A 22,688-nucleotide genomic window follows, 5' to 3' on the forward strand; every position below is an offset into this window, starting at 1 on the left:
AGTTTGAAGATAAAGACATAGAAAAATTAAAAATAAAAGTATGTAGAAAGATATACTATCCCAGCACTAATTAAAAGAAAATTGGAATTACTATTTCAGAAAAAAAATGGGTTTATTTATGTTAATTTAAATTTTAGTCAAAATACAGTGCAATGTTGGTTTCAGGAGTAGAATTCAGTGATTCATCAATGACACACAACACGCAATGCTCATCCGCAGTGCCCTTCTTAGTTCCCATCATCCATTTAGCCCATTGCCCTGCCTACCCCCCTCCATCAACCCTCTGTTCTCTATCTTTAAGTGTCTCTTGTGGTTTGTTTCCCTCTCTCCTTTTCCCCTCAACCCCTCCCCATGTGTTCACCTGTTTTGTTTCTTAAATTCCACATATGAATGAAATCGTATGTGATTTGTCTTTCTCTGGTTGACTTTTTTCACTGAGCATTATAGCTCCATCTACATCATTCTGAATAGCAAGATTTCGTTTGTTTTGATGGCTGACTAATATTCCACTGTGTGTTGTGTGTGTGTGTGTGTGTGTGTGTGTGTGTGTGTGTGTATATATATATATATATATATATATATATATATATATATACTTCTTCTTTATCCATTCATCAGTTGATGGACACTTGGGATCTTTCCATTGTTTGGCTCTTGTTGATAATGGTGCTATAAACATTGGGGAGCATGTAGTCTTCAAATTTGGATTTTTGTATCCTTTGGATAAATACCTAATAGTGCAATTACTGGATCGTAGGGTAGTTCTGTTCTCCATTTTAGTGGGGTCTTTAACTGGTTTTGGAATCAAGGTAATGCTGACTTTGTACAATAAGTTTGGAAGTTTTCCTTCCATTTCTAAGTTTTTTGGAACAGGTTGAGAAAAATAGGTATTAACTCTTCTTTAAATGTCATAGAATTCCCCTGGGAAGCCATTTGGTCAGGACTCTTGATTGTTGGGAGAATGCTTTTTAATTTTTTTTAATGTTTTTCATTTATTTTTGAGAGAGAGAGGGAGAGAGAGTACAAGTGGGGGAGGGGCAGAGAAAGAGAGGGAGACACAGAATCTGAAGCAGGCTCCAGGCTCCCAGCTGACAGCACAGAGCCTGATGTGGGACTTGAACTCATGAACTGCGAGATCATGACCTGAACTGAAGTTGGACACTTAACTGACTAAGCCATCCAGGAATTTGCTGGGAGATTTTTGATAACTGCTTCAATTTCTTTGCTGGTTATGAGCCTATTCAAATTTTCTATGTCTTCCTGTTTCTAGGAATGTGTGTACGTTTCTAGGAATTTTTCATTTCTTTAAGTTTGCCCAGCTTGTTGGCATATAATTTTTCATAGTATTCTATTATAATTGTATTTTGGTGGTGCAGGTTGTGATCTCTCCTCTTTCCTTTGTGATTTTATGTAATTGGGTCCTCTCTCTTTTCTTTTTGATAAGCCTGGCTAGGGGTTTATCAACTCTGTTTACTCTTTCCAAGAACTAGCTCTTGGTTTCGTTGATCTGTTCTACTGTTTTTATTTCCCTTCTGCCAGCTTTAGGCTTTATTTGTAGTTCCTTTTCTAGCTCCTTTAAGGTGTAAGGTGTAAGGTTGTGTATTTAGGACCTTTCTTGCTTCTTGAGATAGGTCTGAATTGCAATATAATTCCCTCTTAGGATACCTTTTCTGCATCCCAAAGTGTTTGAACTACTGTGTTTCCATTTTCACTTGCTTCTATGTATTTTTTTTAATTCTTTAATTTCTTGGTTAACACATTCTTTCTTTAGTAAGGTGTTCTTTAACAGAATCTGTGTGTTTGAGGGCTCCCTAAATATTTTCTTGTGGTTGACTTCAAGTTTCATAGTTTTGTGTTCTGAAAATATGTATGGCATGACCTGCATCTTTTTGTGCTTGGTGAGGGCTGATTTGTGACCCAGTATGTGATCTGTTCTGGAGAATGTTCCATATGAACTCAAAAACAATGTGTTTTCTGCTGCTTTAGGATAAAATGTTCTGTATGTATCTGTTAAGTCCATCTGGTCCAGTGTGTCATTCAAAGCCAACGTTTCCTTGATGACTTTCTGCTTAGATGATCTGTCCACTACTATAAATGGAATGTTAAAGTCCCCTACTCTTATTGTATTATTATCAATGATTTTTTTATGTTTGTTATTAATTGATTTATATCTTTGGGTTCTTCCAAGTAGGGGACATAAATATTTACAGTTGTTAGATCTTGATGGATAGACTCCTTAATTATGATATAATGCCCTTCATCTCTTGTTACCATCTTTGTTTTAAAATCTGGTTTGTCTAAGTATAGCTCCCCTGGTTTTCTTTTGATGTCCATTATCATGATAGATGGTTCCCCATCTTCTCATTTTCAATCTGCAGGCATCTTTAGGTCTAAAATGAGTCTCTTGTAGGCAACATATAGATGGATCTTTTTTTAATCCATTCTGATATCCTATGTCTTTTGATTAAAGCATATAGTCCATTTATATTAAGTGACTATTGAAAGATATGAATTTAGTGCCATTGTGTTACTTATAGAGTTGTTTCTGGTGATGCTCTCTGGTCCTTTCTGATACTTTTTGCTTTTGGTCTTTTTTGTTTTTTTTCCTCCTCTCAGTGAATCCCCCTTAAAATTTCCTGTGGTTGCTCATAGAGCCTGGTTAGCTAACGTGTAAATAAGGAATGTTTTCAGCCTGGGAAATGGCTGGTTGAGAATCGGCAAAGCAGACTGGGAAAACCAGGTCTCCTCTGAAATGTCAAGGCTGAAGACAGCATGACATTACCTGTGGATCAACATGTTTTCCCACTCTGTAAACATTTAATTTAAACTAGTAAAACAAACCCCTTCCTATGACATATACACGGCCTCTGTGGTGTATGCCTGCATGCCACCACCTGATTGTACTGCTCCCTATAACCTATGAGTATGCTTTGTTCCTGTTTTTGAAACCACACATTCCTTTCCCCTGCACCCCTTGAAATGTACTGATAAGATTCTCAATAAAAACTGGGGAAGAGCTTTGCTTGGGGCCATTGCCACTAGAGCTCTTGACCTCCTTGCCCTCTTCTTTCTCTGATTCAGAAGTCTGGGGTAATTTGTCATCTGCTATGAGGATTCTTTCCTTGTCTGTGTATTTTGTGAATTTGACTATCATATGCCTTGGCAATGGTCATCTTTTCTTGAATTTAATGAGAGTTCTCTGAGATTCTAGGATTTTGACGTCAGATCATTTCCCAGATTAGGGAAGTTTTCAGCTATAATTTGTTCCAATAAACCTCCTGCCCCTTTTTCTTTGTCTTCATTCTGGGACTCCTATGATATGAAAGTTATTACATTTTGATAAGTGCTAGTTCCCTAGTCTTCCTTTGTGATCCATGACCTTGTTTCCCTCTTCTTTCCAGCTTCATTATTTTCCATAGTTTTGTCTTCTGTATCACTAATTCATTCTTCTGCTTCATCCATCCTCTTTGTCACAGCAACCATTCAGGTTTGCATCTCAGTTATAGCATTCTGAATTTTGGCCTGACTAGATTTTAGTTCTTTTATCTCTGCAGAATCAGATTCTCTGTTGTCCTCAGTGCTGTTTCAAGCCCAACTAATATTCTTATAATCGTTGTTTCAAATTCTAGTTCAAACATCTTACTTATATGTCTATTGATTAAATCACTGGTCATTTTTGTACTTCCTGTTCTTTCTTTTGGGGTGAATTTCTCCATCTTGTAATTTTGTCCAGAAAAGAAAAGAAGAAAGGAAAACAAACAAACAAATCTCCAAAACAAGAAAACATAAGAGAAACACACACACACACACACACACACACACACACAATTAAATCCTGTGTGTGTTTTAGTCTGCTCTTAAAAGAATCTTGATCCAAAAATAAAAATTAAGTAAAATAAAATGAAAACAAAGATATATATATATATATATATATATATATACATATATGCATAATTTCTATTATTTATGTTATTTATTATTTTTATTTTATTATTTATAATATAAAATAAAAAATAATAAGAAATAAGAAATTAGAAAAAGAAGAAACAAAATGGAAAATAATAATAAAAATAAAGAATAAAAGTAAATAACAAACTAGATCCTATTTCCCCTGGAGCTGCAGCTTTGTAGCACTCTTTGATCAATAACTTGGTGCAGGTGAGACGTTTGTGCAGGTCCTTTGGGAAAAGGTCCCGCTGAGGACACTGAGATGATTCCCATGCTGACTTAAGAGGAAAGCCGCCTTTAGGGTGGAGCTTGGTGTACTTGGCTCTGGCCTCCAGTAGGTGGCACTGTTTTGCCCTCTGAAGGCTTTCAGAGCTGCCTAGTGGATGAATAGCCCCAGAGCTCTACATCAAGACCCCCACTCTTATGGGAACACTCACAGAACAATCAATCACCCCTCCTGTGTCCCTAGTCTGGTCAGAACCCTGAATTCACCCTGAATGTATCTAATCTCTTTTCTGTCAGGCGGGAGCCTGAGTTTCAAAACTCCACATGTTAGGGACTCTTGCAGTGTAGATCTCCTCTGTTCCTCTGAGGAAGGGGTCTCACCTTCTTTTGCTGGCTGGATGAGGAAAGTGGACTCAGGACTGCACAGCCACTCAGTTTGTGTCAAAACAGAGCAGAAAACCAGCACCCAGCTTACTGCGCTCAGCCTCGGTCCTCAATTCTATGCCTGGAAGCAGCATAGCTTGTTGGAGCCACCTGTCCTTCTTGCAACCAGAGGACCCTCAGACCACATTGTCAATCCTCGATTCTGCCCCACTTCACCACCGGAGTGCCTTTAACCAGGCACATCTCCCACCGCACAAACCTCTCTTCTAAAAGTTTAGATTTTGTGTTCTGCTGCCTATAATACTTGGCATCAGTAAGCAGGCTCCCACACACAGATGTACCCGCTGCTATGTCCCTGCAAGTCAACTCTCTGCACCTCCTACCTTCCAGAAGGTGGGCACTTTTCTACTTGGCGATTTACAGGTTTTGTTCTCCCAGACCTCCGATTGAATTCTTGGGTGTTCAGATGATGTGATAACTAATATCTAGCTGTGTTTGATGGATGAGACAAGCTTAGGGTCTCCCTGCTCCTCTGCCATCTTAACTCCCTCCTCTTCCCCAGACAAAGCTGACTTCTGAGCCAGGATAATTATCATGGATAAGGAGGGGCATTATGTGGGGTGCCTGGGTGGGTCAGTCAGTTAAGCCTCCAACTCGTGGTTTTGGCTCAGGTCATGATTTCATGGTTTCCTGAGTTCAAGCCCGCATCAGCCTCTGTGCTGACAGTAAGCAGCCTGCTTGGGATTCTCTGTCTTCCTCTCTCTGCCCCTCCCCCACGCTCACTGTCCCTGTCTCTCTCAAAATAAATAAATGAACTTAAAAAAAAGAGGGGCATTATGTAATGATGATGGGGTCAATTCTCCATGAAAGTACACATCTTTAATATATATGTGCCAAACAACAATGTCAAAACACGTGAGACCAAAAGATATAACTTCAAGATGAAATACACAAAATAATATTATAATTAGAGACTTCAAAACCCTTCTGTCATTAATAAATCCAGCAGTCAGCAGGGAGAAAATCAATAAGGATATAGTTAACTGAATGGCACCCTCAATGAATTGAATCTAATTAACATTCATGATATAGTTCATCCAGTAACAGTGAAAACATATTCTTATACTCATCAAGATAGAATATATTCTGGTCATTAAAAACAACAATGAAAAGATGTTAACAAATTTAAAAGAATAGACTTTGTGAAAGTACTCTTAGACTGCAATGGAATTAAACTATAAATCAGTAACAGAAATAACTGGAATTTATCAAATATTTAGAAGTTAGACAACACATTTATAAATAATAACACATGGGTGGATCAAGAAAGACGTTTCAAAGATAATTTAAAAAAATTACAGCTTAATGAAAATGAAAATATATGAAAATCTGTGGGATGTAGGGAAAAAAATGCTTAGAGGAACATGTAGGGTATAGATACAGATATTAGAAAAGAAGAGATATCTAAAATGAATAATCTTAGCTTTAACTTTGGGAAACTAGACAAAGTATAGCAAACTAATCCAAAGGAAGTGAAAGAAACACAATAATACAGATTAGTCAAGAAATTAATCAAATGAGAAATAGAAAACAATGGAAAAAAGCATCAAAATAAAACCTGGTTCTCAAAAAATCAATAAAATTGATAATTTTCTAATCAGCCTAACCAAGGAAAAAAGAGAACACAAAAATTAATATCACCACTGAAAGAAGTCCTTCTTTTCAGATCAATACTGCTCTCATTGACCTTAAATGATAATAAAAATTCAACATTTGGAGATCAATTAATTTCACCTATCAAATAAACAGGTTAAAGAAGAAAAATCATATGAGCATATCATTAGGTGCAGAAAAAGCATTTGACAAAATCTAGCATCAATTCATGATGAAAAAAAAAAACTCTCAGTAAACTAGAAATAGAGGGGAAATTCCTCAACTTTACACCAAACAGCTCAAAAAATCATCAATGACAATACCAACAATGACTCCTGGAACTATTACCGATCACAGTAAGGTTAATAAATAAAAGGTTAATATATAAAAATTGGTTGTTCTTCTCTATGTACTAGGAGAACAATGTTGAAGAACAGCCAAAACAATACACATGGAAGAAGAAAGAAAATAGTAAGTTGGAGTTAATTAAAATTAAAATCTTCTGCTCCACAAATGTCACTGCTAATGCAACGAAAAGACAAACAATAGACATGGGAAAGTGTATGCAAAATACATACCTGATAAAGGTTTTATATCTAAAATAGCAAAGCACACACACACACACACACACACACACACACACACACAAACAAGAAAACAGACCTCTTAGAATACATCAATAAGAAAACCTGATTAAAAAATGGACAAAAGATCTAAACAGTCATTTCACCAAAGGAGAGAGATCGATTGTAAGTAAACATAAAAAGCAGCTAAACTATGTATGCCATTAGAGAATTGCCAATTATAACAAAAATTTGATTCTACTTCATATCTATTAAGATGCCTCAATCCAAAAACATTGACATAACCAAATACTCGAGAGGATGTGGAAACACAAGAACTCTCATCATTGCTGATGGGATTACAAAATGGTACAGCCACTTTGGAAGGGAGTTTGGCTAAACAGTCTAAATATATGTTATGCATTTTATCGCACCCTTCCACCGAAATTATATTTAAGTCTGAACACTCGGTACCTCAGAATGTGGTTTATTAGGAAATACGGTGTTTTTAGAGATAATAAAGGTGAAACAAGTTCATGAGAGTGGGACCTAATCCAATATAACTAGTGTCTTTACAAAAAGGGGAAATTAGGACCTAGAGACAGAACATACATCAGGAAGATAGTGAAGCTGGGAGATTGGAGTGACTCATTTTCAAGCCAAGGAGCACCAAAGATTACTGGCAAACCACTGGAAATTCAAAAGAGGCAACAATGGATCCTTCACCTACCAATTTCAGAGAGAGCATGTCTCTACCCACACCATGCTTTCAGTCTTGGAGTTCCCTGAATTGGGTAGTAATAAATTTCTATTATTCCAAACCATCTCATTTGTTAACTTTGTTATAGCAGCAAAGTAATACACCATAAATTCGAACAGTCATACCCCTAAGAATTTTTCAAAGTGAACCGAGAAGGTATGTCCACACAAAACCTGTACATGAATGTTTATAACTGCTTTATTAGTGATTACCAAAAGTGGAAGCAACCAAGATACTTTTCCATAGGTGAATGGATAAATAAACTACCCAGACAATGAAGTACTGTTCATTGATAAAGAGAAATGTGCTATTGAGCCAAGAAACATAGAAGAACTTTAAATGTGTATTGCTATGTGAGCTAAACCAGTCTGAAAAGGCTATATGCGTGATTCCAACTATTTGACATTGTGGAAAAGAAAAACATATAGGCAGTAAAAAGATCACTGGTTGCCCAGGGTTCAAGTGGAAAGGAGAAAGGGGTGAATAGGCAGAGTATAGGGGATTTGGGGGCAGTGAACCTGTTTTGTGTGCCACTTGAATGGTGAATACATGAAATTATGGATTTGTCAAAACCGATAGAACTGTACCACACAGACAGTAAATTCGAATATATATAGACTGTGGTTAATAATCATATGTCAATATTAGTTCACCGATTACAACAAATGTAGAACACTAATGGAAAATGTTGATAATAGGGAAGTTATGGGGTTGGTGAATAGTATATGAGTTCTGTGTGTACTTTCTTCTTAATTTTTATGTAAACCACCAACTGCTCTAAAAAAGAAAATCTATTGATTTTAAAAACAAAATGAATAAAGCTGTCAGAGAGAAAATATAAATTACATAAAAAAGTGTGTTGGCATTATGATGCTCTTTTTCAGTTCTGTGGGTTTTGACAAATCCATAATTTCATGTATTCACCATTCAAGCATCACACAAAACAGGTTTACTGCCCCCAAATCCCCTGTACTCTGCTTACTCATCCCTTTCTCCTTCCCACTTGAACCCTGGGCAATATACTGGAATGATCCCTTTAAAATACTCAGGAAAACCATGGGCCCCAAATTCTCCATTTTATTGAAATAAGTATAATTCAAGAGCAGATCTGAATAAAGATATAATCTGGAAACTACGCCAGGTTTATCACACATAACCTTTCCTGAAAGAAATGCTAAAGGATATATTTCAAAATTTGATTATGTCTAGAATATATTAGTCTTTGGATGGGTGAATATACAAACTTGATACACTAGTGGTTAATATCCTATATCATTAAATGCTACTAAGTTTATATTAAACTTCTGTGAAAAGTAGAAACTACCCAGGATATTTTGAGAAGTTTCATGAATCCCAACACTAATGTCTCATCTTGTGATAAATATCAGTTGCATTAGATTTAATCCAGGACAGGAAGACATAAAACAGGGAAAAATATCACTCAAATATGTATATTTTTTCCCCAGTGTCACGTCATGCCAGAGATTTCTGTCCCTCCTGGCTAAATGTGACAAACTAAGGACGGGTCCTGATTATCTGGGCATACGAATGATAGTAGACAAGGTACTCAAGTTGGGTCAATCGGGCAGCAACTCATTTTCTTTGGCACAACGAAAGACATGTCAAGAATACACAGAAGGCAGTCATACAGAGACTTCTTCATAGCTGTGCTCACATATGGGTTGAGCAGCACACATTTAAATGCTTTAATTATTATCTAGCTCAGCGAATTAATTGCTCTGCAGCCATGAGGACATCTTGGAGGCAGAAAATGCACGGTGGATAGTAAAATAATTTTGCAGTCTCCCCCAGCGCTTCCCTAATGAAGATGCTGTTATAGGTGCCCAGATAAACCTCCACTGCCCCTAGGAGTCAGCCCTGGTCTGAACACTGTCATATGCTCGTGAGCCAGAGATTTGTTTTTAATTTTTTTTAAGCCAGTTTGGCCATGGTAAGGACACATTACTGAGACTTATCTTCAAATTCTGAATGAAGCACTATAAATTATCTTTTAAAGGTCTGGGAAGAAAAAACTATCAGGAAGAAAAACATGAGAAAAAGTAAGAAAAGACAAATATGATGGGGGTTACAAAGGTCTCCTGTTTGGAGGCATGATTACTTCTGGCTCTGCTATTAAGTCTATAAGGGTTCCTTGGCCATGCCAAAGCGTGGGCTGGGAGGCCAATTAGTAATCAAAGAAAAACACTCTGAAAGGACAAAGTGTCATATGAATTTCGTCATCATAATTATTTTACAACTAATGAGTCTCAGAAATATTAAAATTTTCCAATAGCTTAGTAGCAGTGACAGCCACCATGTTTCATTACCTGATTTTATTTTTTACATATTATTTTTATTATTTACGTATATGTGTATTTATTTAAATTCAAGTTAGTTAACATACAGTGTTGTCGTGGCTTCAGGAGTAGAACCCAGTGATTCATCTCTTACATGACATCCCCAAAAGTTTCCTCCTTAATGCCCATCATCCATTTAACCTATCTCCCCACCCACTTGCCCTCCAGAAACCCTTAGTTAGTTCTCTGTATTTAAGAGGCTCTTCTTCAGGGGCACCTGGGTGGCTCAGTTGGTTAAGCTTCCGACTTCAACTCAGGTCATGGCGGTTCATGAGTCAGAGCCCGGTGTTGGGCTCTGTGCTGACAGCTCAGAGCCTGGAGCCTGCTTCAAATTCTGTGTCTCCCTCTCTCTCTCTCTCTGCCCCTCCCCTGCTTCCACTAGTTCTCTCCTTCTCTATCTCAAAAATAAATAAACATTAAAAAATGTTTAAGAAAATAACAATTAAGAGTCTCTTATGGTTTGCCTCCCTCTGTGTTTTTATCTTATTTTTCCTTCTGTTCCCCTATGTTCATCTGTTGTATTTCTCAAATTCCATATATGAGTAAATCATATGATATTTGTCTTTCTCTGCCTGACTTATTTCACTTAGCATAATACCCTCTAGTTTTTTCCAAGTAGTTGCAAATGGCAAGATTCCATTCTTTTTCACTGATGAGTAGTATTCCATAATATATATATACATATATATATATATATATATATATATATATACACACACACACACCACATCTCCTATACCATTCATCAGTAGATGGACATTTGGACTCTTTTCATAGTGTGGCTATTGTTGATAAAGTTGCTGTTAACATTGGGGTGCATGTACCCCCCCCCCCAATCAGCATTTTGTATCCTTGGGATTTTCATTATTTGATTTTGGTGAATGACTTCCTGTATTTTGCACAAGGGCTCACAAACAAACACAAACATGCAACACACACAAGAATATGCACACTAGCTTCCCCACTCTCACCTACCTGTTAATCCTTCTTCTAGTTTGCTCTGAAGAGAAAGTTGGTATTTAGAAGACCGGAAAGCTAAAGCAAATGGGAAAAGGTGGACTTAGAAAATAACTCTATACAAAGTAGAAGAAAGTAGTAGAAAAAGAGAAGCAGAAAATCTAACAGTATCTGATAAAAAGTTGTCTGATTTCTTTGCTCCAAAATCAGAAATAATTTGTAGATTAGAAGTCACGATTCAAAAGCCAGAAAAACTAGCCTCTACCGACTAATTCTTGGCCTTCAAAGGTTCAGAAAAATAGAACTCTACCAGATCCTAGCAAAGTACTTAGGAAGCGAACCATGGCAGTGGGCAATACTAATGCAGAATTTCTGGAAGAGTATGAGGTTTGGATGTTGGAGAATGTAGTTGTGGCATGGGGCGTTGAGAGTAGGAGTTGACACAGTTTTAATTAGAATATTACATAAGGTTTAGAAAATACTAGCTGTCTATGTCAAAGAAAAGATACATCTCAGAGTCAGAGATTATAGGTGTGGGGCAAGGGGATCTGGGGGGTGGAGAAAATGTCACTGGTATGATCAGGGCCCTGAAGCCCTACAACAGACCCATATCTGTGTTTCCCTCTAGTTTGGGTGTTTCACTTCTGGCAAAATAATTAATGAAGGCAATTTAGGTGATACAAACTTCAATGCTTCATGAAATGGACAGTCTCCACACAGAGAAACGAGGCAGGGAGAGACAGTGGTAAGCCTTTCTGGAGGAAAGAATAAGGATTAAGGAATAAGGGGGAAAAACGGAAAATGAATAAGACACAAGGAAGAGAAAAAAACACAAAATCAATAAGGGACAAGGAAATAAATATGGCGCTGAGGGTCAGCATGGCCTTTGGGGATTGGCTGATGGGATGCATGGATTGTCAAGTGTAGCAGAGCATTTGTAGGGGGTGCCAGAATTATTCAAGTTTCAATTTGCTGGTGTGATACACTGGCTGGAAGAGGCTCCCTCGAGGGCCTGGAAGTTTATTTCAACACTCCCAAAGACCCCTCACTTGCAATTCTTCTTTAGAGAAGGCTTGGGCTAAGGAGGCCTCTGCCAATGAGTACAGAGATCTGAGAGGAACCAAGAGTATATGTCCCCTGGGAGCTGCCCTTAGCCAGTGACTCTGCTCAGCAGCAAGAAAGAAAGCCCAGCGCCCATGCTTTACATGACGTCACACACAGCATAACTGGAGCTACCTCTGTGACCCCATCAACCAACATCCACCCTGGCTTGACTTCTTTCCCTTCCCCATCCTGCTCACTCAGTCTTTCCAGTTCCTCTCTCAAAAATGTCTCCGATGAATCACTTGCCTAAGGATGGTCCTTCTGAGTATCTCCGTCTAGATATCTGTACCCAAGACAGAGGTGACATTGCTGTTTCTCTCCTTGGAGCCTCTATTGTTCCACGCAGGGGATGTTCCGACCACCTCCAAGATCTGGGACCTCTGTGTGCAAGGCACACTAGTGTCATCTGTGGAACAGGCCCTAGGCAGGGCGGGCGATGGTAAACTTTATGCGTCAGCTTGGCTGGGCCACAGTATCCAGATATGTGGTCACATGTTACTATGCATGTTTCCACGAGAGCGTTATAGGGGAGATTAAGACTTAAATTGAGGGTCTTTGAGTAAAGCAGATTTCTCTCCACAATGTGGGTGGGCCTTATCCAATTGGTTGAAACCCTGAATAGAACAAAGACTGACCTTCTTAAAGAAAAAAAAAAATAAAAAATCAAACTTTAAAAAAAAATTTATTTTAACGTTTATTTATTTTTGAGACAGAAAGAGACAGAGCATGAACAGGGGAGGGGCAGAGAGAGAGGGAGACACAGAAACTGAAACAGGCTCCAGGCTCTGAGCTGTCAGCACAGAGCCCTACGTGGGGCTCGAACTCACGAACTGTGAGATAATGACCTGAGCCGAAGTCGGATGCTTAACCGACCGAGCCACCCAGGCGCCCCAAAACTTTTTTTTTAAAGTTTATTTATTTGCACACACATGAGGAGGGGAGGGATAATCTCAAGCAGACTCCATGCTGTCAGCTCAGGGTTTGATCATGACTTGAGCTGAAATCAAGAGACTGACGCTTACCTGACTGAGCCACCCAGGGGCCCAAGAAAAAATTTTGATGCCAGACTGCCTTTGGGTTTAAACCACAAAATTGGCTCTTCCCTGGGGCTACAAACTGCCAAATTGCTCCACAGATTTTGGGCTCTGAATTTTGGATTTATGTATATGTAAGGAGCCCCACCCTAATACAGAGCATGTAAGATAACTGTTCAGTAACTTTGACATTTGGTGATGCCTCATGGATTCCTTCCAGCTGGAAATACATTAATAATAGGGAACACAACCAGTATTTTCTACTAGACAATGTAATCTGACCTCCTGTAGAGAATCCTTATTTTGTATTTTAAATATTTTGAAGAATTTCAGAAACTAAGAAATCAGCAGCCATGGGTCTGGTTGTCTCTGGGAAATTCATGAAGATTAAGTAAGAGCTTGTACCTGTATTTGTATCTTCTCAACTATGAGATTGGATTTTCAAATATTTTTTGAAACTTATTCTTCTAGGGCTATCTTAAATATCTTAACGTCTCAGGTATATCAGAATATAAGATTTCTCTTCTTGGGGATTCCCCTGAAATTGTTACTAAATTGGGGAAATCTTCCATAGCCTTATCGCTTCTTCTCAACCTCTTTCCAAACCCACTACCTTCTGGAAGCACCTAGGGCCAGATCCCACCCAAGGGATGTCCACAGTAAGGCAGCACACAGGTTAAAGAAAATTCTGAGCTTCTGTTCCTGCAAGGATTTCTTTGCCTCTTATTCAGTTATACAGAATCATTCATTTTAGATCATCAGCATTTATCTTAAAACAAATGCAAATCAACATATCTATGAGTGATCATTAAATCTCTAATGCGCTCTTCCTTCTATTCCACACCACACTTCCCACATACAAACACCACCATTCAGTTTTCTTGAGTAGGATTTATAAAATCCTTGAACTGCAATCTTTGAAAGGTCACTAAATATCATTAAGCTTGACTCTTTCATTAAAAAATGAGGCTCAGAGATGTTCCGTGACTTTTAGAAGTTACCTAGCTAATAAGTGGAAAAACCAGAAGCAAACACTTAACTCATGTTTTCACTCTTATGTGGATCCTGAGAAACTTAACAGAAGACCATGAGGAAGGGGTAAGAAAAAAAAAAGTTAGAGAGGGAGGGAGCCAAACCATAAGAGACTCAAAAACTGAGAACAATCTGAGGGTTGATGGGGGTGGGAGGGAGGGGAGGGTGGGTTATGGGTATTGAGGAGGGCACCTGTTGGGATGAGCGCTGGGTGTTGTATGGAAACCAATTTGACAATAAATTTCATAATAAAAATAAAAAATAAAATAAAATAAAATAAAATAAAATAAAATAAAATAAATGATTGTCTTTCCCAGAAAAAATTCTTACTTTAAAAAAAAATAATGTCTGACTTACTGAGGTATAGTCAATAAATAACAGAGAATTCCACTGTCATAATCTACCAGAAAGTCAACTATGCTTGTACAATTTTCTTTTAAATGTATTCTATTCTTCCATAAAAATATACTTATATTAGATCGAATAGTGGGGACATTCTAGGCCTCCCGTTTGTATCTGCACCCCTCCATTACAATCATCAAGAACCTTCACGTTTCTGCTTGATGTTTTATAGCAAGAAATAGAAATGAAATGCCTCAGATCAAAATTTTTTTCAAGGATTCACTTTTGCTGATTAAAAAAAAAACCCAAAAACTTAATCTCTGGCAGTTTAAATACCTTCAAAGTGCAATTAAATGAATGAATGATTATGGCAATTAACTGTTTGTAGACACGTAGGCAAATTGCCATTTCAACCACTTTCAATTGCTAATACATAGTCACCAACCCCATGTACACACAGAAACCATGGTGATCAAGCCTATTTCAGTATTTTGGACAGTCTTCCTCTTTAAGAATGGTTAGATCTTCAAAAAGAAGTGAAAATTTATCTCACTGTTTTGTTTTCCAGGCATAGCCCTCTGTCTGATGTCTTATGTGCTTAGGTGACAGCCACCCAGGAAACACGTAGATGAATGATTGATTAGCTATAGAGACTGCTCCCCAGAGTGAATTAGGCAGCTAAAGAAACTGAAGTAGCCAGGATCCGTGATGAATGCCAGACATTAAAAATATTCATATCTCTTTCCTAGTTGACAAATCCAAAAACTGTCCACAGTAAAAAAAAAAGTGCAAAGATTAAAAAAATTATAAAAAGTCTTAAGAATGCAAATGTATAAGAAGATAAATACTACCATGAAATTGAATTTATTAATTTCATTTCATTCCTGCATATCCACCTGCATTTTTTTATAGTGACTTGACGATATCCTCCACAGCCCCTGGGTATCATAGATAATAATGGGAAGAGATTTTATTATGCAGCACTCCCATGGAAGCTCCATGTTTGGTGAATATCTATTTTCTTTCACACGATGGAGGTAAAGATTTAGGCAGAAAGATGTTTCATTTTGATCATCAACACTGGCGTTGTGGGTATAATGACATCCAACCAGACCTACCTGAAACTGTGATAGACCTGATAAGTGAATCCTTTGTACTTTTAAAATCATAATTTGGGGCGATTTAAAAATTAATATTCATGGAGCGCCTGGGTGGTTCAGTCGGTTAAACGTCCAACTTCCGCTCAGGTCTGATTTCAGCGCTGATGAGTTCGAGCCCCGCATGGGGTTCTGTGCGACAGCTCAGAGCCTGCAGCCTGCTTTGGATTCTGTGTCTCTCTCTCTCTCTCTGCCCCTCTCCTGCTCACACTCTCTTTCTCTGTCTTTCTCTCTCTCTCTCTCTCAAACATAAATAAACATTAAAAAATTATAAAAAAAATTACTATTCACTACACTGCAAAGATGGACCCATACCGATGTAGCAAGCAAGGGCCCCCAAATCAAATGTTCCCAGTTAATATTAAATCTGATTTTATCATCTAAGGCCTATGTGACAAAAAGCATACTGAAAGGAAACCATTAATTTGGCATTTTCTTATGAGACCCCATTGTTTCTTCCTACAGAACACATATTTCAGCTATCACATATTTATGTGATATAAATCACATGAAATATCACATATTTCAGCTATATCAGCTATTATAGGTCTAGACAACAAAGATATTAATAAAACCCAGGGCTACTAAGTACTTCTTCTAACTCCTCTCCATACTGGTTCCAAAAGACATATAACAACAAGCTACATCTAAAAGGGGACTTTCCAAAAATATTGCATTAATAGGAGAAAATGATCAAAAAGCTCATCGGAATACATTTTCAACTTTCTACAAGTACTTGTATACTTATTCAAACTCAGACCTCATTAATTTATCACATTCACTCAAAACTTTAAGGTTAAATATGGTAGACCTAAGAACAGAAGCAAATGGAATATTTTCCTAAGGATTGTCATTATTAAAGCAATATTTTTACTGAAGCAAAATTCATTTAAATAACCAGAGCCTGGATTATCTTCATAGTTTTATGCTATTGGAGAATCATAAAGTAATGTAATTAACAAATATACACTTAAAGAAGGCAACTTCATTAATAGACTTGTTATCCTTAAATATTTCATAGCACTGCATAGTTTTCTGAGTGCTAACATACATGACTACCTTTACTCTTAGGACTTCTGCTGTGTGGTCGAGAGACATATTTCACAAGCTGTATAGAATATTGTCAAATGAGGGGGAAACATTGACTTGAGAGAGCAGAAATGAGTGTGCATTCCTAGCCAGAGGATATAATATACGCCCTATGGACAAGACATAATTTGAGTTGGGTTAGATCCCTCAGGTTACAATTGAAATAGCTATTAGGAAATAAAGGGAAATTGGACAATATTCCATAAATTAAGATATGAAAATATATTTCACGTTTATTCATTCATACATATAAATGCTTAGAAATAACTGTTTAATTAAAAATGCTTCCTAGAAATTCACACACTGGTATGTATATATAAACACATTAAATTACATCTGTGAAATGTAAAAGAATAATATCGTGCTGTAGCTTTCCTCTGAATACACATTCATTTTTCCACCAATAATACCCTGAATGAATGTAAATAAATGACACTTTCCTCCATCTGTTAATTTGAGCATTCACAGAAAAAGGAAAGAAAATTAAATTTTATGGAACTAGTGCCAATGAATTTCTGTTGAGCTTCTCATTTCAGTGGATGGCTGAGAATCCTCTCAGCCCCGCTCCACGAGGCAGGATACAATCCCCTAAACACCTGCATTTTTCACACTTAAGTTAACTGACACCTAATTCTGAAAATTATTATTACTGAACAGAGAAAATATTATTTATCTATTTTAAAATTTAATGATTTTTTTAGAGGTAAGGTATGTGGTCACTGTCTTTTCAACTGCCCTTACATTTGATGCTGACCCTATATTTACCTAATAAATAAAAGACATTCATTTAGTAGCTGAGCTGATGGCCCCTGAATCATGGTTGATAACGTGTGCAAACATCATCATTGATACAGCCTCAGTTATAGCACCAGCTGGGGCTGAATTGCAAATAAAACGTTCTGAATTTAGAAGATCTTAACTGCCCCTCACAAAACACACTAATATATCCAATTCAATGTAATGTTATTAATACCTACTATATGCCTGAACCATGAAAATTCTGGGGCAATGGAAGGTCATAACACAGGCCTGGTGAATTTCACATTTATAGAGAAATGCTGAACTTAGGAGAGAAATGCATATCTTCTGTTGTTCTATCCTTCACCACACACATGGCATCTGTTAAGTATGGAAATGGTGCTTGTCACAATACTGCAAAATAATATATATAAATATATATATATATATATGCATATATGTATATACTATGTCCATTAAATAGGTATTAAATAATGTCTATGTATATGTATATATACACACATATGTATATATACATATACGTATATACACACATATACATACATATATACACATATAGACATACAAATATGTAGACATTTATATTACATATATATATATATATATATGCATTTATAAATATACACACATACATATACATATACACCTTCTCACCTACTATTTATTCCCCTGGACCCTGCTGCCCTCCCAACCTAGGCTTCAGATGAGCTGAATAGCATGTAGTTTTTGAAAGTGCAGTTTTCTATGTGTCCTGACTTTGGCATGAACCGGCATTTCGTAGGAGCAGCAGGAGCAGAAGAAGTGTTTATTGATACACCTCTCCACTCTCTCCTCCTCACTTGGATAACTGCTGCTCTCATCTTTAGATTAAGTTAAGGTATAGGCTCTATTTTTGTCAGATGTGATTCTTACCCAGAAGCAGTTGAACATCCTTAATGGGGCATGTGAAAATTCAAGGGTATGCTATTTGTTGGCCCAATGATTGGGAAATGCTACTGCCATTTAGTAAGCACAGAGAAGAGCTGCTAAATGCATTGTACGGTCCCGAACAAAAAAGAACGGCTGCATCCCGAGTGCTGTTGTTGTGCCTTTGGAAACCTCTGAGGAATTGGGGATGCTGTTCCGCAAGGAAGGACCAGCATCCATCAGGCCTCTCTGTGGCTAAGATATCAAAATGAATTTATCCTGAGATGCTTTACTTCCTGGCATAGAGTAGACTTTCACTAAGTGCACGTTGAATAACCAAGTGAACGAAGGTACTTCCTGGCCAACCCAGTGTGCAAGATGTTCTACACTCTACAGGTACCAGGTGCTTACCCTTGAAGTTATTTTTTTTTCTTTTAAAGTAAGTACACTCAGGTACCTATAGTGTTTTTTTTTTTTAAAGTGGTACGAAGTAGGATGGTAAAAGTACAAATATCTAAATATCTATCTATCATCTCTACCTATCTATCTATCCATCTATCCATCCATCCATCCATCCATCCACCTCGTCATCCACCTATCTATTTACCTATCTGTGAAGCTAGCCAACCATCCATCCATCCATCCATCCATCACCTATATCTATGTATCTATGTATCAATGTATGTATGTATGTATGTATGTATGTATGCATGTATGTATGTATGTATCTATCTATCTATCATATATTTTCTCTCTCTCTCATCTGTTGGGAAAGACTCGAGAGGAAAAGAAGATAAGAAGATGTATTCAGGGATGCATTTACTTTGTATCTTAAATTCAGAAATGTGTCTGGAGCCCTGAATCTGAGACAGATGCCTTTTCCAAGTGTCTGGGAGAGTCAATGATAAAGCAGACACCATTGGAAATGGATATTTATGCAGCTTTTTTGATTGTTGGGCACCATAAAGAACCAGATATTAATTCACAATACTTCCTGAGCTTCACTGAACAAGGACATCTGTTCTAATTATTCAGTTTGATGTAAATGTCTCACCTTTGAGTGCCCACAGCACCTCCTGCAACTTTCTGTCACAGAATTGTTGTGTTTAAACTGTTTTTTTTTAAAGCAGGACTTCACCAGGTTTCTTTATTTAATGAAATCCATCCTTACATCTTGCTGTGTTAAACCAATCCTCAGACATATCAAGCAGTGGTAGAATCATGAGTTTTTTAAATATGTCAAGGACGACAGGGGAAAAAGAGGTTTGGTTCCAGCTTATAAAATTGACTGCCACTGAATTGAAGAAATCTTCACATTTGTGAAGGCAATACATACTTGGGATCCCATCAATGACATAATTAAACTGGCTTTGCCCCTATTTTTCAAGGGAATAATTGGATGTTAATATCATTTCAAGAAGATTTCTGGATTAGTAGACTTTCAAGTTTCCCAAACATGTCTTCTGATACAGTCTTTAGAATTTAGAATTTAGAGTCAAGCAGACTTGGGTGTGAATTATGATTATGATCTTAGCTTTGTGATCTGGGATGCAAAATTCAATCAAACCAATAAATTTATGCTTATTTATATATAAATATATAATAATGCCTCATAATTGAAGTTGACTGGAGGTATTTCTCAGCTTTGGTTTGCAGTCAAGCTAAGACTTCACAGAAGGCATAAACTTGTATATTAATCTCTGACATGCCACTTTATTCTTAAGACTGTGATTGATTGATAGAAATAACAATGAGACCCCTTGAAATTCTAAAATACATAAAATTAGCAAATGATATTAGCATTATATTTAAGCCATCCTGTGGAATAAGTCATGAAATAAATATTTATGAGGTAAATCTCCTCCTACAACTTTACTTTTATGAAACACTACAAGATCAGTATCTTTTTTTAAAATATTTTTTTGGGGAGCACCTACGTGGCTCAGTCGGTTAAGCCTTCGACTTCAACTCAGGTCATGATCTCACGGTTCGTGGGTTCGAGCCCCACATTGGGCTCAGTACTGACAGCTCAGAGCTTGGAGCCTGCTTCAGTTTCTGTGTCTTGTTCTCTCTCTGCCCCTCCACTGCTTGTGTTCTGCCTCTCTCTGCCTCTCAAAAATGAATATATGTCAAAAAAAAATTTAAGTTTATTTATTTATTTTGAGGTAGAGAAAGAGAGAGAGAGCACAAGCAGGGGAGGGTCGAGAGAGAGAGAGAGAATCTCAAGGAATCTTCACACTGCCAGCATACATCCTGATACAGTGCTTGAACTTATGATCTGAGATCATGACCTGAGCTGAAACCAGGAGTTAGACGCTTAACCTACTGAGCCACCAGGCGTCCCAACAAGATCAGTTTCTTAAATTGCTCTGAAATACACAATGGCCATAACTGTTGACTTCCATGACCAGTAGAAAACACATTCAAGAAAATATGACTATTAAAGTATCCTCGTGGGGCAACTGGGTGACTTGGTTAGGCTTCCGACTCTTGATTTTGGCCCAAGTCACGATCCCACAGTTGGTGAGATCCAGTCCCACACCAAGCTCTGTGCTAATAGTGTTTGGGATTCTGTCTCGCCCCTCACTCTGCCCCTCCCCCTACCTGTGCGCATGCTCTGTCTCTCCCTCTCTATCAAAACAAATAAACGTTAATAAAATAAAGTATCCTAGTACCTGAGTTAACACCTTCATGAAAAATGGCAGTGACTATAATTCGTTTTTAAAAATTTTTACACATATCCTCAACCCAGTCTGGCCAAGTTTGAGTCATGGTTCTCTTAATACTAGTTGTTAGACGATGAGAAAGACATTAAAAAAAAAAAATCTCTCTGTGCCTCAGTTTCCCTCTCTGTAAATTGAGGTAATGACAGTAAGTAGCTAAATCATACCTTGCTATACGCATAAATTATAGAGTGCTTAGAAGAGTATCTGACACGTAGTGAATGCTCATAACTTTCTAATGACACCTAATTTTGTGGTCTTTCTGCAAATGTTTCAAAATGACCCACAGATGCATCCTGGAAACTCACAATCCCTATAGCCTTTGCTATGCCTTGATCTGACTTCCTTTGGTCTGGGCGCTAATGCTTTTCACCAGAAGTAAAGAGGATGTGCTTCATTTGTGTTTTCAAGTCCAGATAAAAACATGTTATGTGAAGCACATAACATAGTGCTTCATACGTAAGGAATGTACACTAAAAAGAATTAAAAAAGAAATAACAAAAAACCAGTTTCTTCAATTCCTTCTTTCTTCTTTCTTTCTTTCTTTCTTTCTTTCTTTCTTTCTTTCTGGATTTTCCCATTAGACTGGCACAGCCTCACTACAGAACGTTGGTCCATTTTTCTATTACTCATTTTTGACCATGTCCAATAGCAGATATTGATATCTCCCCAGTTTATTTAAGAAAGGAGGTATAATTCAGGAATTGGCTCTGCTCAGAAGCATGGCTGGAAAGCAAGAGGGCCTGCCAGCACCCAGCTGTTTTTAGGAGATATGGTTTCTCTCCACCTACAGGCTCACTCTTCGTCTTTCTCAACGACAGCAAGAAAAAAAAAGTGGGAGGGGAAGGGGGTGGGTGATAAACAGCAGGAACAGATGGGCACATGTTCCTCTGGCAAAAGATCCTGTTATCACACTGCTTTCGCCTTGGTTGAATTTCAGGGTTCCAGATCTTGAAGTCCTTGGGTCAAAGTTTTCATTTAGGTCAATGAAAAAAAAAACAATAACATTGGATGACTTCACCCTCTCACTGCGCCTGCCTACAAGACTGATGGGGAGTGGGATGAACGGAACGCAGGACGCTCTGGCAAACCTCTGCAGGTGTGTTTTCAAGTTCAGAGTAGGGAAGCTACAAGATTGACTTCCACTAGCAATTCATATGGTGGAGGAGTGGGTTGATTTGCTGTGATGTAGTCAAATAAAACTTGTGTGATTTAGGTAGGCAGACCTGTCAAGGGAGAAAACTAGTTTGGAGAGATTTAATTGCTGTCAGGATTGAGTGATAGAACAGAAATGAGCAGGTGTTTCACTCGCTTAGAGAATGTTTTAAGACACGCTACCTTTGCTGCCTGTTTTCTGGCAAGAGTGGAGTGGGTCCCATGGGTTAACTGACGGGCTAATCTATCAGCCACTAATCCCACTTTTTTTTATCACCACCCTTTTGCGTAAGTCCTGGGTTAGAGATAATTGAAGTGGACCAGATGGACACTTGATGAAAACTAGAAAGGAACGTTCCAAGTCCATTAGTCAGGACTGTTCTAGTTTGCAAATGATAGAAACCCAACTTGGACTAATATAAGCAAAAGGGAAATTTACTGGCTCATTGGCTCTGTGCTGGGCATCTTACCTTTGCCACACGTGATTCATTCCTGCTCTTTTCTATCTGCTTTGTCTTTAGGACGCTGACCCACATGAAT

This window comes from Panthera onca, chromosome C1 (genome assembly GCF_046562875.1).
Source record: "Panthera onca isolate mPanOnc1 chromosome C1, mPanOnc1 haplotype 2, whole genome shotgun sequence".
Taxonomy (NCBI): domain Eukaryota; kingdom Metazoa; phylum Chordata; class Mammalia; order Carnivora; family Felidae; genus Panthera; species Panthera onca.